Here is a 22874-nt window from a genome sequence, read left to right on the forward strand (position 1 = left end):
GGTATTACTTTGGTTAATTTAATGTCACGATTTATTCGGAGCTATGTGACATACTACTGGATTTGCTTATCATGTCAGGGTTTTCATGGAAGTTGTTGGATTTGCCTGACGCCTTACAAGAAGCGCCAGGTCATAACAGTCTGGCCTTTGTCAAATCACTTTTGTCAGTGGAGTTCTCCATTTGTGACCCACATCTTCCCTAGAGTGATTACCGATTCGTCCCTACTACACTTACATACTGCAGCGTCGCCAGATGACATTTAGTGTCACTTTGGAAGGAAGTCATTATCTTTTGACTCATCACTACGTGCAGGGCGTTCGGAAATTTCCGTTACGAGCTTCTAGCAATTGTAGAATGGAGTGAGTGCCTAATATTTTGAACTGGGAACTATGTCCGGAAATGTACCGCTTCCGTACTACAGGCGTTTGAAAACGTTTTTGCTAGGAAGGTATGCAACATGGTAGTCGCGATGGGGTGTAGTTACGTCGAATCGCTGACGTCATTTGACATCTTTCCTACCTCTCTGACCTGGTTTGTGCCTCATTCACGGGTCTGTGAGTCTTAGAGCAATATGGTTGAGTACGCATTTGCTAAAAACTCCGAGATGATCCTATCGTATGGCGAAGCTAACGGTAATGGAAGAGTTACTCGTCGTTTTTACCAAGATCGTTATCCTGAACGTCCGACTCCATCGCATGCCCTTCTCGCCACAATTACGCAACGGCTTCGAGAAAGGCTACCTTCATCGTCAGCAGTCGTCACTGTAGTGCTCCAGGGAGAAGCCGCACGCTGGAACTGGAAAAGGCCGCACTGCACCACGTCGAAGAGAATCCGTCAACGAGTTCATGAGCAATATATTGGCCTATTAATGTGTGGCATTGTAAAACAAGTGATGTACTGGTCACGTCTGATCAATTACTTGTAAAAGAGGTCGCATTACCAACATCCTTTCTAATGGTTGTAGCGTGGAAATGTTGCGTTTCCGGACGCGAGCTCCAACTCAAAATATTATCTACTCACTCCCCTCTACATAAACTACAAATCTGTAAAGGAAATTTCCGAACACCATGTGCAGGTAGGATACGAATGAAAATAAAAGTCCATGAAATATAGGCAGTAAACTGCAATTACGTAAGAAATTTATATTGACGAAATATGCACAGTCTGGATGACACCTTTTTTATTAGAATGGTCAGTATCGCTATCATTTTCACGATGTATTTTATTCTAAACGATGATAACTGATTACTTGTTACAAATGGATCATATCAGTGTGACGTCACACTGAATGATATATCTTGTCAAGCTCTACGTCATTCTGGGAGTAAACGTGACTCGATCATATAGTCAGGCTGGAAGAGAGTTAATGAATCCGTGTTAAAACAGACCTGTCAGTACAGGCAACGCAGCCTGCACTGCCGGCGGCGCAGGCAGTGGGTCTGGCTTGCAGTCGGTCATATGGCTGGCGAATACCGTCTCGTAATATGTTGTTCCTGAATTTCTCACCCTGTTTACGCAGCTCTTTTAGAGTTGTAGATAGAAACTGTAACACCTCATACGTCTGCTGCCTCAGCGGAAGGAATCTATTGATCATTCTTCTTGTTTTCGTATTGTCCATCTCCGGATCACGTTATTTTAAGTGTACTTTTTCTTTTGGTTGCATATCCGACATTCGTTTCCTATGCTTTTCCTTTTTCACTTAAGTCCACGTTTCTTCCGGTTTTTAGTTTTGGCTTTTCTTGGAAACCGAAGTGCTGCTGGTGTTGGTGTTTCTTGGCGAGCGGAATGCGTTTATGGATACCCTCAAATGCTCTCCCTACTGCCTCGGTGCAGCACGCCTCCTTGGTCTTTTCTTGAGGAAGTAACGGAAAATCCGATTCCTCAACCTTGTAGAGCTCATGCGGGCAACGTGGAGGTGGAAAACAACCCTCCTGTGATATTTTCTACATATGTCTGTGATCTTTTTTTAATATATGTACAGAGTTCATGGCTATGTTGTCTCATGAATTCAACATTTTGTTTCGTTGGACCTAGAATTTTCTTCGATGTCTGTATTCCTTTTATTTCTAATTTCTCGGTCACAGCTTATCAATTCATAGCAAGCATTTCTGTGGCATATAGGACGTCGGTCGGTCCATTACACTGCAGTAATGTGTATGTTGGCATTAAGTGCTACTGATTTTTTTCTGTTAAACCCTTTTCGGTAGTTGATGTGCTGTTTTTTCTGATCCATGATATAAAAGCGTCTTTCTGAGAGGTGTTTCCTTCTAGTCACTCTCCTGCATATTTAAATTTCTCCGTCAGTTTGAGTGTCCCTTCTTCTATCTCTAGTACTCTGGATGTCGATTTGAGATTGGTAATAAATTCTGTTTTCACGGATATCTGGAGTTCTGCATTAATTCACTGTGTCTTCAGTTTATTTATTTGTTGTCATTATTTTTATTATTATTAGCGTTTTAACTGACACGTTCGATTAGTTCGTCATTTGCGTGATTTTTACCAAGAGACATTATTGCCCCTGCTTCAAATAAATTCAGACGAAACAGATAAAGAAAACATGAAGTCAGGGCTTCATTTGCTGTCGTTGATCGGAGGAAATGTATTTGTAGTAACTGAGGAAATTTTACAGCGATACTAATGAAACAAATAAAAAGCTGGCTATATAAAAAAGGAAATCTCTGTTAAATTATCTACTATTACTCCATCTTTTTTTTTTTTTTTTTTTTTTTTTTTTTTTTTTTTTTTTTTTTACAAATGGGCGACTCTAACTTACTAGTGTCGATGCTATAACACATCTAGGCGAACAATATTCCAATGAAAAAAGGTTATAACTGATCACTCGTCGCAGCTGATGTTCTCGATTGGATGTGATTGTGGTAGAAGCGTTGGACAAGGAAGCTGATGGTCATCTTACAGAGCACGTTGAGTTTCATGTAGAGTGCTTTGGCGAGCATTATCTGATGGAACATCATATAATCTTCCTTTTTCAAGAACGGCAGGAGTACTGGCCCTTCAAGATTCTTGATGTGCAGACTGCTGATCGTCAGCCTTCTCTTCCGTCACACCAATGGCGAGCGAGAGTTGTAGCTTGTCGCACTCCACGCCATAAACCCCAGTGTGGGACCAGTGCATCTAGAACGAACGGACTCTTTGAGGCACCTCTCACGAGGTCTTCACTATACCCTCGAGCCGCAATCACATACATGCAAACCGAACCAAGATTCATAGCTGAAGGCTATAGCGCGCCGTTACATCCTCTAGTCGAACCTCTGACTACTTCAGTCGAGAGGTGGACATCGATGCTGAGGACTGGGAGGAAAACAGGTAAGAGGTGTGGGTGCCTCCAGCCCCACTGCTGCCAACCGATTGTCAACAGTTCGTGTTAAACCTATGCGGTCCCATATACTCTGTGCTGTGGAATCTGCATGGTCTGCCATTGATGCCCTTACAACACTACGATCTTCCTGGGTATTCCTGTTCATTAGACGTCTAGGGCTTCGCCTAAGAGTATGAGAATGGTCATGTGTTACCAGCGTCGCTGCACAACTGATGCGGCACGTCAAGCTTGTGTGGCAGTTCTTCGAAAGGACCATCCCATCACTTGGAAGATTAGTGTTTGACCCTTCTCAAGCTCTCTCAGTTGATTGTAGGAAGCCCTAGTCGGTCCCTGCGGTACGAATCCTGCTAGCTCTTCACATCTGCACCCCAATGAGAATCGTGGCCGCAGGTGTTGTTTTTCAAGGTTTAGCTAAAGAGGTGCTCTGGCAGTCAGGCCACTATGTCATCTGCTGGTAGATGACGCTGACACCATTATTATGTATCTGTTGTCCCCCTAGGTGCCATACGCTATCGTCGGATCAAAACTGGCAGCGTGTGTCCACGTGTTCAACTTACTGTAAGGATGTATGATCCCCCTAAACTCGAGATAGTAGGCCGATATTTTCTGCAGGGTCACATATTTGTTCAGTATCGCCAAAAGCTACGCAATACACTGCTAGCCATTAAAAGTACATCACCAGGAAGGATAAGAAATAATGAAATTTTGTTCATTGTAGTTTACAACATAGTAAGAAGAATACTTGTTTAAATTTTTGGGTTACTTTGAGATATACAGGATGCGGGTTTTAACTGACAGGGGTGCAACAATGGAACCAACTCGTCTGGACTTGTAGTCAAACTGAGCTTGGAATACAGAAAGCGGGTGCGTCATTCCATGCTGCTGTGTAGAGATCATTATTCATAGTGGCTGCAAGCTGTAGCGTACCGATCTCACGGCAATGTGTGACTGGATATTTCGAGAATGAGAATTTCCACTCTGAAACGGAGTGTGCGCTGATATGAAACTTCCTGGCAGATTAAAACTGTGTGCCCGACCGAGACTCGAACTCGGAACCTTTGCCTTTCGCGGGCAAGTGCTCTACCAACTGAGCTACCGAAGCACGACTCACGCCCGGTACTCACAGCTTTACTTCTGCCAGTACCTCGTCTCCTACCTTCCAAACCTTACAGAAGCTCTCCTGCGAACCTTGCAGAACTAGCACTCCTGAAAGAAAGGATATTGCGGAGACATGGCATAGCCACAGCCTGGGGGATGTTTCCAGAATGAGATTTTCACTCTGCAGCGGAGTGTGCGCTGATATGAAACTTCCTGGCAGATTAAAACTGTGTGCCCGACCGAGACTCGAACTCGGGACCTTTGCCTTTCACGGGCAAGTGCTCTACCAACTGAGCTACCGAAGCACGACTCACGGCCGGTACTCACAGCTTTACTTCTGCCAGTACCTCGTCTCCTACCTTCCAAACTTTACAGAAGCTCTCCTGCAAAGGTCCCGAGTTCGAGTCTCGGTCGGGCACACAGTTTTAATCTGCCAGGAAGTTTCATATCAGCGCACACTCCGCTGCAGAGTGAAAATCTCATTCTGGAAACATCCCCCAGGCTGTGGCTAAGCCATGTCTCCGCAATATCCTTTCTTTCAGGAGTGCTAGTTCTGCAAGGTTCGCAGGAGAGCTTCTGTAAAGTTTGGAAGGTAGGAGACGAGGTACTGGCAGAAGTAAAGCTGTGAGTACCGGGCGTGAGTCGTGCTTCGGTAGCTCAGTTGGTAGAGCACTTGCCCGCGAAAGGCAAAGGTCCCGAGTTCGAGTCTCGGTCGGGCACACAGTTTTAATCTGCCAGGAAGTTTCGTTGGATATTTCAAATTAATGAGACATCTGGAGAACATACTAGTCAAGGCAACAGTGGGACATCCTCTGTGTATAGACAGCATGAGCGATGCGTCGTCTTGTTGAAGTATGACATCACAGAGAACCAGTCTTAACACGTCAGAAGCCAAAATGCTGCTGTCCAAATTACCGACAATGCGAACCAGAGGTGTAGTGTCGAGTACAAATCGACACCACATCAATCCAGGTGGTCGTCCAGTATGACAAAGACGAATACAGTCTGGAGAGTTCCGTTGTCTTCATTGCCTCCACTGCCATTGAGATACTATTCACAGAAATGGGTCTCGTCTGAAGAGACGACATTATGCCACTCCTGTATCCAGCATTTTCGCTGCTCGCGCCGCGGCCGGTGGCCTACAAGCCGAAACAGTGGTTACCATGTAATCTAGAAGTCACTGCAATGTATAATCCGGAACCTGTCTCGCAGCGAAAAAGCCAGTAACCTCGCACAAAATGTCTAATATGTCTGTACGATCCTGCACAGCCGAGCCAAAATCTTGCTAGGACCGATCACAGCGAGAGCGAATGTTGCTTGGCGGCATAGCGGGCACGTGATTCGGTAAGGAAAGTGCACTGAGGGTCACAAAAGTTATGGGACATCAATGCCCACATATACGGTATCACGTACAAAAGGTATAACAGGGCGTTACATTGGCGAAGCTCTCGTTTGTACTCATGTGATTCATGTGCAAAATGTCTGACGCATTTACACCCGCACGACGGGAATTAACAAACTGAAAGCGGAATGGTAATTGGAGCTAGACGCATGGGACATTCCATTTCGGAAATCGTTAGGGAATTCAATATTCCGAGACCCAAAGTGTCAAGAGTATGCTGGGAATACCAAATTTCAGGCATTACCTCTTACCACGGACAAAGCAGTCGGCCTCACTTGACGACCGGAAGCAGCAGCGTTTGCGTAGAGTTGTCAGTGCTAACAGACAAGCAACGCAGTGTGAAATAACCGCAGAAATACATGTGGGACGTACGACGAACGTATCCCTTAGAACAGTGCACCGAAACGTGGTATTAATGTACGAGGGTTGGAACTTTAATAGTGGCAACTATTTATTTACAGCTCGTACAAAATAGATACGTATTTCAAAGTTTTACTGACCTTCAAAGTAGTCACTAACATTGGATAAAACCCGTTGCCAGCGATGTGGAAGTCGTAGGATACTCTTAGCAGTGCCAGTTGTGTTGACAGTTCGAGCGGCGCGGTCTATTGCCCGACTAATTTGTAGCAGTTCTGAAGCGAATGCCGTGAAGTGTTTCCTTCAGTTTAGAAATCGAGCTGAACTTACGAGGGCTTAAGTCAGGGCAGTGCAGTAGATGGTATAGCACTTAGCAGCCCCATCAGTCAACCAAATCAGTAACAGCTTGCACTGTACGTGCTTGACCATTGTCCTGCAAAATGATAGTCACGTCCTACAGAAAGTGTCTCTGTCCCTAAGCCGGTTGTAGGTTATGTTCCAAAAATGTGACACTTTCTGCAGAACCTGACCATCATTTTGGAGGACAATGCTCAAGCACGTACAGTGCAAGCCGTTACTGATTTGTTTGACTGATGGGGCTGCTGAGTGCTATACCACCTACCGCACCACCCTCACTTAAGCCCTCGTGAGTTCAATTCGATTTCTAAACTGAAGGAAACACTTCGCGGCATTCGCTTCAGAACTGCTACAAATTAGTCGGGCGATAGACCGCACCGCTCCAACTGTCAACACAACTGGCACTGCTAAGAGTATCCTACGACTTCCACATCGCTGGCAACGGGTTATACACAATGCTGGTGACTACTCTGTTGGTCAGTAAAACCTTGAAACACGTCTCTATTTTGTACGAGCTGTAAATAAATAGTTGCCACTATTGAAGTTCCAACCGTCGTACTATGGCAGCAGACGACCGACACGTGTGCCTTTACTAACAGCAGGACATCGCCTGCAGCACCTCTCCTGGGTTCCCAACCATGTCGGGTGGACCCTGGACGACCAGTAAACCCTGGCTGATCAGATGAGTCCCGATTTCAGGTAGTAAGAACTGATGGAAGGGTTCGAATGTGACGCAGACCCCACGAAGCCACGGATTTCAACTTATCAACAAGGCACTAAGCAAGCTATGTGGGCTGTTTTTACGTGGAATTGACTGGCTGTTCTGGTCCAACTGAACCGATCATTGACTGACAATGTTCGGCTACTTGGAGACCATTTGCAACCATTCAGGCACTTCATGGTCTAAAACAACGATGTCATGTCACTGGACCACAATTTTTCGCAGCTGGTTTGAATAACATTCTGAACAGTTCGATCAAACGATTTGGCAACCCAGGTCACCCGAAATGAATCCCATCGAACATTTATGGGATGTAATCGAAAGGTCAGTTCGTGCAAAATATCCTGCACCGGCAACACTTTCGAAATTATGTTTGGCTGTAGAAGCATATGGATCAGTATTTCTGCATGGGACTTCCAACGAGTTGTTGTGTCCATGCCACGTCGGGATGCTATAGTACGCCGGGTGAAAGGATGTCCGAGACTATATTAGGAGGTATGTCATTACATTTGTTACCTCAGTGTATGCATGCAGGCCAGACACATATAGGGAATCGTTCTGTCAATGATACGGGACGCAGATTTGGAAATTCATTGACATAAGCGATTTTGGCAAAGGGTGACTGTTACAGGCCATGGGCGAACAAGCTGAACAAAAACGGCGAAGCTGGTCGGCTGTTCGCGTGATAGAGTCGTCAGCATTTATAGAAAGTGGATGAAGGACGGTGAAATCATGAGTAGGCGACTTGCGTCTATGTCTCATCACAGAACATCAAGGTCAGAGGCTTGCCCATTCTGTGAAGCGGAATAGGTGGACATCTGTGGCAGATATGAAAATAGAGTACAATCCTAGTGAAGGCACTAGTGTTCCGAATTATACAATTCAGCGCACATGTCTTAATACGGGAGTTGACAGCAGAAAGCCCCTACATCTTCCCATGTTGAGATGTCTGAAAGAAGCGACACCACGCATTCATATATAACTGGTTCGCCTTGATGGGCAATGAATCCAGAATCTTCAGCGCAGATGTCCATCTACAATCGACCTCCAGCACGAATCTAAAACTAATGAGGATGGAGAACACGGACAGGCACTGCAGATAGGTGGCGCTTTCTGGAAGTGTGGGTCAACTTGGGAGCCTGCTGAGATCGTCTGTGCATTTGCGATAAACACTGTGTCCGGATGATGCAGTGGTTAACAGAACTGCTTAGTAAACAGGAGACCCTATGTTTGGGTTCTAGTCCGGCACATATTTTCACTTGTCGGTGCTGAATCTGCATACATTCCAGATGCAGCTGATATCATTGGTTCCTCCCCTTTCTTTTCTCCCCCTCCAACTTCAGTTTACGTAATCCTCAATTACGACAAAACTTCGTACGAGATTATCGAAACTGGAGCATGGATCAATGGAAGCTTGCTACAACAGGTCGATGATCGTGTACAGACACGCTGTCACCCAGGTAAATGGCTGCTCGTGATGTACACCATGCCATGAACACAGCCCAATGGGGACAGTATTATGCTATGCAGGACATTCGCTAGGCTTCCATAGGATCTGTCATGGTAACCGAATGCATCATGAGAATCGTGGATTGCATGTACATTATTGTGATCCATTTGCATCCCTTCATACTTGATGTCCTCTCTGATGCCGATGGTGTCTTCCAGCAGCATCGCAAGGCCAGAATAGTGTTACAGTGGATTGAGGAGCATGACAGTGAGCCCGCATCTCGTGGTCGTGCGGTAGCGTTCTCGCTTCCCACGCCCGGGTTCCCAGGTTCGATTCCCGGCGGGGTCAGGGATTTTCTCTGCCTCGTGATGGCTGGGTGTTGTGTGCTGTCCTTAGGTTAGTTAGGTTTAAGTAGTTCTAAGTTCTAGGGGACTGATGACCATATATGTTAAGTCCCATAGTGCTCAGAGCCATTTGAACCATTTGAACCATGACAGTGAACCAACGTTGATGTCTTGATTATTGAATTCGTCTGATCTGACTCGACTAAACAGATCTGATGCACTGTCAAATGCCAGCTCTGCACTCACAAACCACTGGGAATTCTGTAAACTCCGCATAGACATCTGATGCCACAAACCTCCAGAAACCTGTCAAGGACGTGCCGAGTTCACGCCACGCAGACTCGCTGCTGTTTTGCTTTCCAAAGGTGGTGTGGTCTCGATAGCTGCCATGCCAGGGCGTAAATACAAGTTCTAAAGTTGGCACTACGACAGACACCGACGACAGCGCACTCTAGCCGGAGCGGGAGAGCTCTACGAGCTCCGCTCCAGATTCTCCCCATTTCATCAAGAGAAGACGGCCTGGAAACATCGCTTCAACCTCAGCTTGCTATTGAGACTATGTACTACTTACGACGGGAATACGGTTTTGCACCTACGGGCTCTTCATTTGTAAAGTTACGTATGTCATTGACTAATAATTAAATGTACTTTCACGTAAAAATCTGTACCGAGAGTCTAACCCCACCTGCTCCTGCTCACTTCCTACATTCGGCATACCCATTCAGTATACAGGAGTAGAACCCACGCGCCGCCTTCCAGGCGGGGTACAAAAGGTGGACCAACACGCTACTGAGCAGCGGACATGTGAATCTAGCTCATCATTGTACGTCTATCCTTTCGGGCGCTAGTTAGGTGGAGTCTTTTCGGTGTTGCGTGACTATAGCCATCTTGAATCCATTTATTTTATATTTCCCCGACCAAGGAGAGCAACAATACTAAAGAACGATGGACTGCACACTAGGTAGGTACAAATCTGCCGCTTCCAAAGTGCGACAACTGCTGCTCGATGCTTACCATTTTTACACACTGCTTCACGCGATCCTGTCACAAGCAAGTAACATTCAAATGCGACTTCTGAATGACAGACCCAGTGCATCGTCTTTCTATGTGTACAGAATGGAGAAGTCGTTAGTGGTACCTACTCTGTGCAGCTGCGATGAGATGCTACTCAGCTGCACATGCAGGCACGTTGATGCCACCTTCGCTGTGCTGCAGTTTTAATGGCGAGCAGTGCGATATACTTGCAGTAGGCAGGAGGGTAAACCTTAGCGACGGCAGAGTGGGGTGGTTGCTCACAGTTGCTGCAGCTGGAGCCGCTGCTGGCGCTGGAGGGGCTGTACTGGTCCAGCGCCAGCTGCTCCAGGCGGCGCAGGTCCTCCGCGGACAGGCACGGCGAGCAGGGCGCGCGCCGCGCCCGGGCCGCCACCCCTGCAGCCGCCTCTGCCGCCCCCGCTGCCGCCCCCGCGTTGCCGCCGCCGCTGTCCCCGCTACCGCCGCTGCCGCTACTGCCTCCGTTCGCGTACTGCTCGGCCGCCTCCCGCTCCAGCTCCTTAGCCCAAGTCATACTTATGCTACATTCTATTGTGTTACGAGGGTGAGCACTGATTGGTCACGTTAAGGAGGCCCTTCGTGCTAGTGCTGCCGGTAGCTGAGAAAATCGGCACTAGCTGGAAGATACTAATCTGTCTCTGAGTGCTGCTAATATTTCCCCATAAGTCATCTCTGCTATCTTCACCCTCACGCCTCCTCTGTGCGTGGCAGTCGCAATGCACAAGCAAAGCACGTCTCCTGCCAGTCCCGACAGCCACTGCACAAATGATCTTCTTAACGTGGCCAGGGCATGCCTAAAAATATATGTAGACTGAAGCGAAGATTGAAAATTTTTGCCAAGGCTAGCATTCGAACCCGGGTTTCCTACTTACTAGGCAGATGTGCTAACCACTAGCCGCGCGCGGGGTAGCCTTGCGGTCTCGGACGTCTTGTCACGGTCCGAGCGACTACCCTCGTCGGAGGTTCGAGTCCTCCCTCAGACATGGGTATGTGTGTCGTCCTTAGCGTAAGTTAGTTTAAGTTAGATTAAATAGTCTGTAAGCTTAGAGACCGATGACCTCAGCAGTTTGGTCCTGTAAGACCTTACCACAAATTTCCATATTTGCTAACCATTAAGCTACCCTCGCACAGTAACTTTGCAAAACTGCACATACTACCCAGGCACGCCTCCCTTCTCAATCAGAATTCCCATTCAGATCTCAACCCACAGGCGGAGACTACCTGCAACGCTCTTCGAGTTCAGGGGGAATACCAAGTACGCTGAGGTGTGAGTGGAAGTTGGATCGACGAGGGAGGCATGCTGCAATACACAGTGTAGTTACTCAAAGCCAGTGCGTCGTTTGACTATACAAGAAATGGTCATTAAGTTCAGAACATTATGTTCTATTATACCGTGTCAGTTCAAAACGTTTCGAGACTGGATTAATAAGAAATAGAGAAAAATTAGGATGATAGTTTTAATGCTACAGGTATTCTACATAGTCTCCCCGAACTTGAGTACAAACCACATAACATTCATATAACAATGTGAAACTGTCAGTCGGCCGGAGTGGCCGTGCGGTTCTAGGCGCTACAGTCTGGAGCCGAGCGACCGCTACGGTCGCAGGTTCGAATCCTGTCTCGGGCATGGATTTGTGTGATGTCCTTAGGTTAGTTAGGTTTAATTAGTTCTAAGTTCTAGGCAGACTGCTGACCTCAGAAGTTAAGTCGCATAGTGCTCAGAGCCATTTGAACCATTTTTTTTAAACTGTCAGAGAAGTCCTTAGTTGAGATGATGTTCAATCCATACACCAAACTGGCTTCAATGACGGTTATGACGTCATGGCGTTGTCCCTAGGTGTTAATTTCTGCGCTTTGTCGTTTTGGTAGGTTTGTATTGAAAATATCGAGTCTCGTCACCCATTATGATTTTCTTCCAGAAAAGATCGGTCCGCATTACGTCAATAAAATCGCGGCAGGCATCCATGCATCGTTGTTTTTGTTCGGGAGCCAAAGTGTGCAGCATAAAGTTTTGCATATATTTTTTCTTCTTCTGGACAATGACTTGAAGAAAGGCTGAAGTCTCCATATGTGGATGTAATCACTCAGTTTTGTCAAATATCTTGTCAGCACATTCTGCAGTATCTAATATCTTCACTCTGGAAGACTGTTGCTTGTTCGTCTGCGTAATAGATTTTCATGGAGTCTTTGTCTAGCATGTCATGGGATATAAAGGTTAAACAGCATGGGGGTCTGAACTAATCCCTGAGGTAGGCCATTATTTTGCGTCCTCCATCTGCTAGATTGTCCATTCAGGAAAATCTTGAATCACCTTTCAGAGAAAATATTTGTCTCCAGAAATGTCAGTTTTTGACATTGGATGGTTTCAAATGCTGAAGTTTCCAGTGAACAACATGCTCACTGATCGGCGCTTTAAGGTGTTCTGAATGATTTGATGACTGGGGATCTGCTGATAATCAGAGTGCTGTGAACTGGTCCTGAGACTGACAAACAGAAGTCCCCAGGCGTGGGATAGACTTTTGAGACCATCTATATGGCACTGTAGGTTAAGCCATCCACACTGGTGGGTCCTCGTTTGAGAGTAACACACGGAAAAAAACCGGTATTTACCACGATAGCTGTACAGCTTTAAAAAAGATACATAACAGAAATTGGTGGTGCAGCGTAATTGTTATAGTACATTACTCACAGACAGGATATTGTGATTTCGAATCGCATCAGGTCCTTTGATTTTATTATATTTTAAAATCTTTATTGAAGGGTTTTGATGTAATGTTTTATTTATATATTTTTTGTTTTCTTTGTCCCGTCACTTTAATCACCATACTAAATTTTTCAACAGCTCTCATTTTTTCCTCCCATAATTCTTTTTCCCGTCAGAATCTTTGTAGATGCGAGTTTAATAATTCTTGTTGTTGTTGTTGTGGTCTTCAGTCCTGAGACTGGTTTGATGCAGCTCTCCATGCTACTCTATCCTGTGCAAGCTACTTCATCTCCCAGTACTTACTGCAACCTACATCCTTCTGAATCTGCTTAGTGTATTCATCTCTTGGTCTCCCTCTGCGACTTTTACCCTCCACGCTGCCCTACAATGCTAAATTTATGATCCCTTGATGCCTCAGAACATGTCCTACCAACCGATCCCTTCTTCTTGTCAAGTTGTGCCACGAACTCCTCCCCAATTCTATTCAACACCTCCTCATTAGTTACGTGATCTACCCATCCAATCTTCAGCATTCTTCTGTATCATCACATTTCGAAAGCTTCTATTCTCTTCTTGTCCAAACTATTTATCGACCATGTTTCACTTCCATACATGGCTACACTCCATACAATACTTTCAGAAACGACTTCTTTACACTAAAATCTATACTCGATGTTAACAAATTTCCCTTCTTCAGAAACGCTTTCCTTGCCATTGCCAGTCTACATTTTATATCCTCTCTACTTCGACCATCATCAGTTATTTTGCTCCCCAAATAGCAAAACTCCTTTACTACTTTAAGTGTCTCATTTGCTAATCGTATTCCCTCAGCATCACCCGACTTAATTCGACTACATTCCATGATCCTCGTTTTGCTTTTGTTGATGTTCATCTTACATCCTCCTTTCAAGACACTGTCCATTCCGTTCAACTGCTCTTCCAAGTCCTTTGCCGTCTCTGACAGAATTACAATGTCATCGGCGAACCTCAAAGTTTCTATTTCTTCTCCATGGATTTTAATACCTACTCCGAATTTTTCTTTTGTTTCCTTTACTGCTTGCTCAATATACAGATTGAATAACATTGAAGAGAGGCTACAACCCTGTCTCACTCCCTTTCCAACCACTGCTTTCATGTCCTTCGACTCTCATAACTGCCATCTGGTTTCTGTACAAATTGTAAATAGCCTTTCGCTCCCTGTATTTTACCACTGCCACCTTTAGAATTTGAAAGAGAGTATTCCAGTCAACATTGTCAAAAGCTTTCTCTAAGTCTACAAATGCTAGAAACGTAGGTTTGTCTTTCCTTAATCTTTCTTCTAAGATAAGGCGTAAGATTAGTATTGCCTCACGTGTTCCAACATTTCTACGGAATCCAAACTGATCTTCCCCGAGGTCGTCGACTTCTACCAGTTTTCCATTCGTCTGTAAAGAATTCGTGTTAGTATTTTGCAGCTGTGACTTATTAAATTGATAGTTCGGTAATTTTCACGTCTGTCAACACCTGCTTTCTTTGGGATTGGAATTATTGTATTGTTCTTGAAGTCTGAGGGTATTTCGCCTGTCTCATACATCTTGCTCACCAGATGGTAGAGTTTTGTCATGACTGGCTCTCCCAAGGCCGTCAGTAGTTCTAATGGAATGTTGTCTACTCCCGGGGCGTTGTTTCGATTCAAGTCTTTCAGTGCTCTGTCAAACTCTTCACGCAGTATCGTATCTCCCATTTCATTTTCATGTACATCCTCTTCCATTTCCATAATATTGTCCTCAAGTACATCGCCCTTGTATAGACCCTCTACATACTCCTTCCACCTTTCTGCTTTCCCTTCTTTGCTTAGAACTGGGTTTACATCTGAGCTCTTGATATTCATACAAGTGGTTCTCTTTTCTCCAAAGGTCTCTTTAATTTTCCTGTAGGCAGTATCTATCTTACCCCTAGTGAGATAAGCCTCTACATCCTTAAAATGGTTCAAATGGCTCTGAGCAGTATGCGACTTAACTTCTGAGGTCATCAGTCGCCTAGAACTTAGAACTAATTAAACCTAACTAACCTAAGGACATCACACACATCCATGCCCGAGGCAGGATTCGAACCCGCGACCGTAGCGATCGCTCGGCTCCAGAGTGTAGCGCCTAGAACCGCACGGCCACTCCGGCCTGCAACATCCTTACATTTGTCCTCTAGCCATCCCTGCTTAGCAGCTTTGCACTTCCTGTCGATCTCATTTTTGAGACGTTTGTATTCCTTTTTGCCTGCTTCATTTACTGCATTTTTACATTTTCTACTTTCATCAATTAAATTCAATATTTCTTCTGTTACCCAAGGATTTCTACCAGCCCTCGTCATTTTACCTACTTGATCGTCTGCTGCTTTCACTACTTCATCCCTTAAAGCTACCCATTCTTCGTCTACTGTATTTCTTTCCCCCATTCCTGTCAATTGTTCCCTTATGCTCTCGCTGAAACTCTCTACAACCTCTGGTTTAGTCAGTTTATCCAGGTCCCATCTCCTTAAATTCCCACCTTTTTGCAGTTTCTTCACTTTTAATCTACAGTTCATAACCAACAGAGTGTGGTCAGAGTCCACATCTGCTCCTGGAAATGTCTTACAATTTAAAACCTGGATCCTAAATCTCTGTCTTACCATTATATAATCTATCTGATACCTTTTAGTATCTCCAGGGTTCTTCCATGTATACAACCTTCTTTCATGATTCTTGAACCAAGTATTAGCTATGATTAATTTATGCTCTGTGCAAAATTCTACCAGACGGCTTCCTCTTTTATTTCTTACCCCCAATCTGTATTCACCTACTATGTATCCTTCTCTCCCTTTTCCTACTCTCGAATTCCAGTCACCCATGACTATTTAATTTTCGTTTCCCTTCACTACCTGAATAATTCCTTTTATCTCATCATACATTTCATCAATTTCTTCATCATCTGCACAGCTAGTTGGCATATAAACTTGTACTACTGTAGTAGGCGTGGGCTTCGTGTCTGTCTTGGCCACAATAATGCGTTCACTATGCTGTTTGTAGTAGCTTACCCACACTCGTATTTTTTATTCATTATTAAACCTACTCCTGCGTTACCCCTATTTGATTTTGTATTTGTAACCCTGTATTCACCTGACCAAAAGTCTTGTTCCTCCTGCCACCGAACTTCACTAGTTCCCACTACAGCTAACTTTAACCTATCCATTTCCCTTTTTTAGTTTTCTAATCTACCTGCCCGATTAAGGGATCTGACATTCCACGCTCCGATCAATAGAACACCAGTTTTCTTTCTCCTGATAACAATGTCCTCTTGAGTAGTCCCCGCCCGGAAATCCGAATGGGGAACTATTTTACCTTCGAAATATTTCACCCAAGAGGACGCCATCATCATTTATCCATACAGTAAAGCTGCATGCCCTCGGGAAAAATTACGGACATAGTTTCCCCTTGCTTTCAGCCGTTCGCAGTACCAGCACAGCAAGGCCGTTTTGGTTAGTGTTACAAGGCCAGATCAATCAATCATCCAGATTGTTGTCCCTGCAACTACTGAAAAGGCTGCTGCCCCTCTTTAGAGACCGCACGTTTGTCTGGCCTCTCAACAGCTACTGCTCCGTTGTGGTTGCACCTACGGTACGGCCATCTGTATCGCTGAGGCACGCAAGCCTCCCCACCAACGGCAAGGTCCATGGTTCATGGGGGAGGGGGGGGGGGTAATAATTCTTATCTATCTATTATAATATTTAAACATTTGAAAATGCTGAGATATTGGTGATAAGTAAAAGATGAAGTAATCTATGTAATGGTGTTAAAAATTAATTTCTGTTACAAGGCGTACATGTTTTTGGATGGTAATCGTCATACAAACATTTAAAACATAAGTGCACTATGCACAAAATAACGCAGACGAATTTTTAAAAGAAGGATTGGGTTATAAGTAGAACGAAATTCCAGCACAATGATGAGTAGAAATAATGAATGCAATAACATGGACGAACATATAGGATGACGAAACAGAAGAAACTATATTGATGTTAATACATGGAAACAATTAAAATGACATGCACAAAGATTCGAAATGGAAAAGAATTATAGGAAGAAAAAGTGAGTGCAATTGTAAAAGTTGATGTGGGTATTAAGATGTGACAAAGGAATACAAATAAAAAAAATTACATTTAGACCAATTAATTGATTAAAAATACTGATCAAACTCATTCCGATAAGAATTTTTAAAAAAAGTCGAAGCATCAGATGAGATTCTAACCGGCAACGTCTTGCATGTGAGGAATGTGGTACGACCATTACAGTACGCAACAAATTTATGTAATCCTTCTTTTTTAACGTTGTAGCACATAAAGCAAAAGAACAAAATTTTTTCGTCGATTACTTGCAAACGAGAGCCAACCATGGTGAATGGCTGCAGAGTGTGATAGCTGGGTCGTTGACCTCAATTACCATATAGATGGCTTCAAAACGTCGATCCCACCGCTGGGGCCCTCTCATTGAGTGCACTAAAGAAGAGTGACACCACGACTTCAGCATGTCAGTCAAATGATAAAAGATTCCGGCTGTAACTGCTATACAGGGTGTTACAAAAAGGTACGGCCAGGGCTGCATGAGCGCATCAGGGATTCCATGCGACGGAGGGTGTGTATCCTCGCTGACGGAGGACATTTTGAACATTTCCTGTAACTTTCAGGAAACATTCCTCACACACAAATAAAGAAAAGATGTTATGTGGACATGTGTCCGGAAACGCTTAATTTCCATGTTAGAGCTCATTTTAGTTTCGTCAGTATGTACTGTATTTCCTCGATTCACCGCCAGTTGGCCCAACTGAAGGAAGGTAATGTTGACTTCGGTGCTTGTGTTGACATGCGACTCATTGCTCTACAGTACTACCATCAAGCACATCAGTACGTAGCATCAACAGGTTAGTGTTCATCACGAACGTGGTTTTGCAGTCAGTGCAATGTTTACAAATGCGGAGTTGGCAGATGCCCATTTGATGTATGGATTAGAACGGGGCAATAGCCGTGGGGCGGTACGTTTGTGTCGATTTCCAGAACGAAGGTGTCCCGACAGGAAGACGTTCGAAGCAATCGATCGGCGTCTTAGGGAGCACGGAACATTCCAGCCTATGACTCGCGACTGGGGAAGACCTAATATGACGAGGACACCTGCAATGGACGAGGCAATTCTTCGTGCAGTTGACGATAACCCTAATGTCAGCGGACCAATTCCATGGCCTCCACGCTCTCTTGACCTCAACTCTCTTGACTTTCATTTATAGAGGCATTTGAAAACTCTTGTCTACGCAACCCCGGTACCAAATGTAGAGACTCTTCGCGCTTGTATTGCGAACGGCTGTGATACAATACGCCATTCTCCAGGGCTGCATGAGCGCATCAGGGATTCCATGCGACGGAGGGTGTGTATCCTCGCTGACGGAGGACATTTTGAACATTTCCTGTAACAAAGTGTTTGAAGTCACGCTGGTACGTTCTGTTGCTGTGTGTTTCCATTCCATGATTAATGTGATTTGAAGAGAAGTAATAAAATGAGCTCTAACATGGAAGGTAAGCGTTTCCGGACACATGTCGACATAACATATTTTCTTTCTTCGTGTGTGAGGAATGTTTCGTGAAAGTTTGGCCGTACCTTTTTGTAACACCCTGTATAAATGAAAAGGGCAGCAGCACTTGAAGATTGGACAATGGATCCTCGGACTTAGCGCTAAAGGGAAAGAAGCGTGGCAGCGCCTGCCCAAGCGAGTACCTGGAACTTGCAGTCGAGGCTCTCCTCGGAGGGTATGTACTGCTCCACGGCCTGCAGCTCCAGCTCCTGGAGGCGCCTCTCCAGGCCGGTCTCGGAGGCGGCCACCTCCGGCGACGGCTGGCTGGCAGCAGGGGTGGGAGACCGCGACAGCGGCGGGAACGTGCTGGGGCCGGGAGAGGGCGCGGGGGCGGGCTGCGTGGGGCTGGCCACCACGTCGCTGTACAGGCGCCGCCGCGACACCCCCGCGGAGGCGACGTCGGAGGCGGAGGGCGCCGACTCGGACACCGGAGGGAACTGGCTCGCCTCCAGCGTCGGCAGACTCACCGTCTCCGTCTGGCAACCGCAGCGGCCACGTTACACGAGACGAGGCCTAGTTCTGAGGCGAGTTCTACGTTTACTTTCTTAATGAAACGGACACGGCAGATATCCCTATTTTCTTTCCTGTTTACTGGTTGTTCTGAAGGCATTGCTAATTACACATATAAATTTTTTTTCGTGGTTTTCTTTAGATTTCCATTCTTTTTCTTTTGTTCACATGGGCATTTCTAATTGTGATTATGTAACATTCTACTGTGGGTTTTAAATGTAAAGATGTGAAACGTCCCCTAAGAAAAATTATAAATGAGTGTGCTTAAACTGACACACAATATTTTTAGCGCAACGCAATCTGACTTTTAACAATCCCTACAAAAGAATGGCCCTGACTACCAATAACCTATACCTTTCATGAATCACTTACCTCCCAAAAATCTTCGTTACTCAAACTACTGCAATACAGCGAGCGCCAATACTGCCAGCTAAATAAAAGATTCTAACTACTAAAGGCACTAACTACTAATAGACATAGTTAGCAAATGAAAGATTTTGATAAAGAGCAAACAATGTATTTACCTTAACAGTGTTCAAACGTCATAATATATATCAGTTCATGACATCCACTCTTACAAATTTACTGTCTCTGATGGACACACGTCCAGATCATCCGCTCTCAAAACTCCGCCATCTCTCCCCCCACATCCACCACTGCTGGCGGCTCACCTCCAACTGCGCAACGCTACGCGCTGTTAACAGCCAACTGCCCAACACTACAATAGCCAACAACATTGCAAACCAGCCACAGACTGCACACAGCACATCAAGTGATTTTCATACAGAACGCTACGTGGCTTTACCAATATAAAAACCTATACAGCCTACTTACATAGCCCCCATGCTCCCCACAAAAAATTTTACAAATCGTTTTGAGCAGTGGCCAATACAAATTTGAAAAAAATTTTCATAATTACAATAACATAAGTGTGAAGTTATCCAACTGTGTAATTGCGTAAACATCTGTCACTGACGTAGTAAAATAAATGTTTGTCTCTCTCAGTTAAATGATCAGATAGCTGTGTAATTTATGTGTTAGAGAAATATGGTACCGATGTGTAAAGTTGTACAAGCAAATACCATGTTAGCTAGGGCTCCTTGTGGTTGCCAGACACATGGTACACAAAGTAAGCGTGTACCCCCTGAGGATTAATGTAATTATACCCTCTGGTGTTACAGATCACAGCAATGGAATGAAATGAATCACAGAAAACCTTTGTATCATTGTAATTCAAAAATCTTTAAACATAAATGTTTTAAGTACAAAATCAATCACTCAAATACGTGTACTGTAGCGCTAAACTGTCCGTCTTGTTGTAAGACAATCTCTGTCATTACTTAAGGGTAAAAAATGTGCCAAATGTCGTAATTATCGTCGTCTGTAAGCAAAGTTCTGTAGAAGTCAATGTACTTACCTCGTAATAAACAAAGTGAATTGCTATGCGTATAGATATCGTAGTTGTTACGCTTATTGCCGTGATGAAGTAAGTACTGTACTGTAACGTATTGTTGTGCTACAGAAAAGGCCGTCTCATTGTAACTATACCACAAAAGTTACTACTAAAACATGTATTCCTTTCCAGAAGAATTCAGAAAAACTGCGCAGATATAAAACAGATACACCGCAAAATCAACCATGTAAATTGTGTCACACATTAATAGTGTCATGATATAGTCGTGTAGCTGTAAAATAAACTAACCACTGTGTCATCTGGTATCTCTCAGAAAGCACTTTAAATCCATAATGTATTTTCAAGTAAACCAAAATGTTGCAGTAATATTTCATTAGCAGCACTGGTATATGTTCTAAGTATGTAAGCCTTATAGTCGTTACGTAATCGTGCAACTGACAAGCAAGAATGTACACACACAATAACACTGTGTCGTCTGTTCACTATAACAATGCATTCGTAATTACTGTCTTAATATGTTCCCTAGGTTCTAGACTGAATAGTTAATTTTAAAAGATAGTTGCATGTTAACAGTTTCTAAGTGTGACAAAGAGTACTAGTAACGTGAAGTGAAAAATTTTATAGCAATGATGGCCGGGTTTTGAGAGCGGATGATCTGGACGTGTGTCCATCAGAGACAGTAAATTTGTAAGACTGGATGTCATGAACTGATATATATTATGACTTTTGAACACTGTTAAGGTAAATACATTGTTTGTTCTTTATCTAAATCTTTCATTTGCTAACTATGCCTATCAGTAGGTAGTGACTTCAGTAGTTAGAATATTTTATTTGGCTGGCAGTATTGGCGCTCGCTGTATTGCAGTAGTTTGAGTAACGAAGATTTTTGTGAGGTAAGTGATTCATGAAAGGTATAGGTTATTGTTAGTCAGGGCCATTCTTTTGTAGGGATTATTAAAAGTCAGATTGCGTTGCGCTAAAAATATTGTGTGTCAGTTTAAGCACAGTCATTTATAATTTTTCTAAGGGGATGTTTCATATGTAATTGTGATTATTTCGTTTGCCAACGGATAAATATGTTTCTTGCTTTGTACCTGTGGTAAAGTTTGTAAAGTTCTCTTTTGGAATATTATTAATTGTGAAAAATGCAGTCAATAACATTTATAAAGACTTATGTAATTTACGATAACGATATAACATCTATAGACAGGGGACGGCGATAGTGATATCGATAGTAGAAAGGTTGTTGTGTAGTAGAGGGGATGGTGGATGTTGTGTCTGTGAAGCGTGTGAGGGGAAAAATAGTACTGTGTTTTATGAAAAGCATACGTAGTTGTATCGACAGTGATACCGAACCGTCAGATTGTTAATTCTCTTTACCACTGCGATATTTAATGCCATCGCCAGCGAACTTTAAGAGCAAATAAACCGGACTGTGAAAGTGCCGCCAACAATACTTTGTTGTGAAGCCGTGAAAGTGAAGACTTTAATTAACTGTACAATATAAATGACTTTCAGTGACGTTGTCGAAGTTTGAAATGCGAGAACAGAGTGGACATTGTTTACGGTGTGCTTCACACACAAGAACAATTCTATGAACTGTATATTTGTGGCTAAGACTATATGAATGCGACGAACTGTGTAATTATGGACGATAGCGTCACGGACAGTGCATAAAGTGTGAAAACGAGCGATGGCTACGTAATGTACTTTGAAAGAGAGGACATGTCAACAACGGTCGTATACTGGCGTCTTGTGCTTTGTTAATCACCACGGGGTTAACGATACAGCTGTGCCGGAACTTTATTTGCGTTTCGCCGGAGAAGATTAACTAGCGGAACTGCCTGTATCCTGCTCTCATCATCGTAACCCGCCGACATCGTGCTGCCCAACGCAACGCTTCGTATGCAACAAAAAGTTAAAGAGATTTCGCCGAACGCTACCCCTGACCTAGAAACTTTCGTTCTCTATTAAAAGTATAAGAATTATAGACTCTATTCAAATAAATTCTTTGTTTATTTTATCTTTGTTTTCTACCAATGAAAATAAAATTACAATCAGTGAATTAAAAGTTGCTGGTAGTCATTATTGAAACACCAGCAAATATAAACTTCTACCTCTCATTAGAACCAATTCTCCTTGCATGTCAAAATTATTGTAGTTATTTTATGTAGTTTTATGTATTGTTATGAGACTAGATATATGACAGTGACTAATGAGAGTATTTTGTCGCGAAATATGGCGTCGCGCGAAAATTACGGCGACCGCCATAATTGTTTGCGTTCTGACCAATAACGTAAAAGCTGCTATTCCAGTATTGGTGCATTTCCTGACGTGAGCGTGAATTAGAAATGTCAGCTGTCAAATCACGTATGGACTGTTTACCTGGTAATAAAAGTTTTTGATATTGTATGGCTACGAGTCGTAGTATTAAGAGACACTGGTTATACTCAAAAGTGGGTAGATGTATGGTGGCCCCCCCCTCCCCCCCCCCCCCAA

General features: G+C 44.0%; 1 non-coding gene across 1 annotated transcript; it reads right to left on the bottom strand.

Moving 5' to 3' along the window:
- Positions 1–4667: 4667 nt before the first annotated feature.
- Trnas-uga (transfer RNA serine (anticodon UGA)) lies at positions 4668–4742 on the bottom strand. Its single transcript has one exon. It is a non-coding gene; the product is annotated as a tRNA-Ser (tRNA).
- Between the last annotated feature and the right edge of the window lie 18132 nt (positions 4743–22874).

This window comes from Schistocerca serialis, chromosome 8, assembly GCF_023864345.2.
Source record: "Schistocerca serialis cubense isolate TAMUIC-IGC-003099 chromosome 8, iqSchSeri2.2, whole genome shotgun sequence".
NCBI classification, from domain to species: domain Eukaryota; kingdom Metazoa; phylum Arthropoda; class Insecta; order Orthoptera; family Acrididae; genus Schistocerca; species Schistocerca serialis.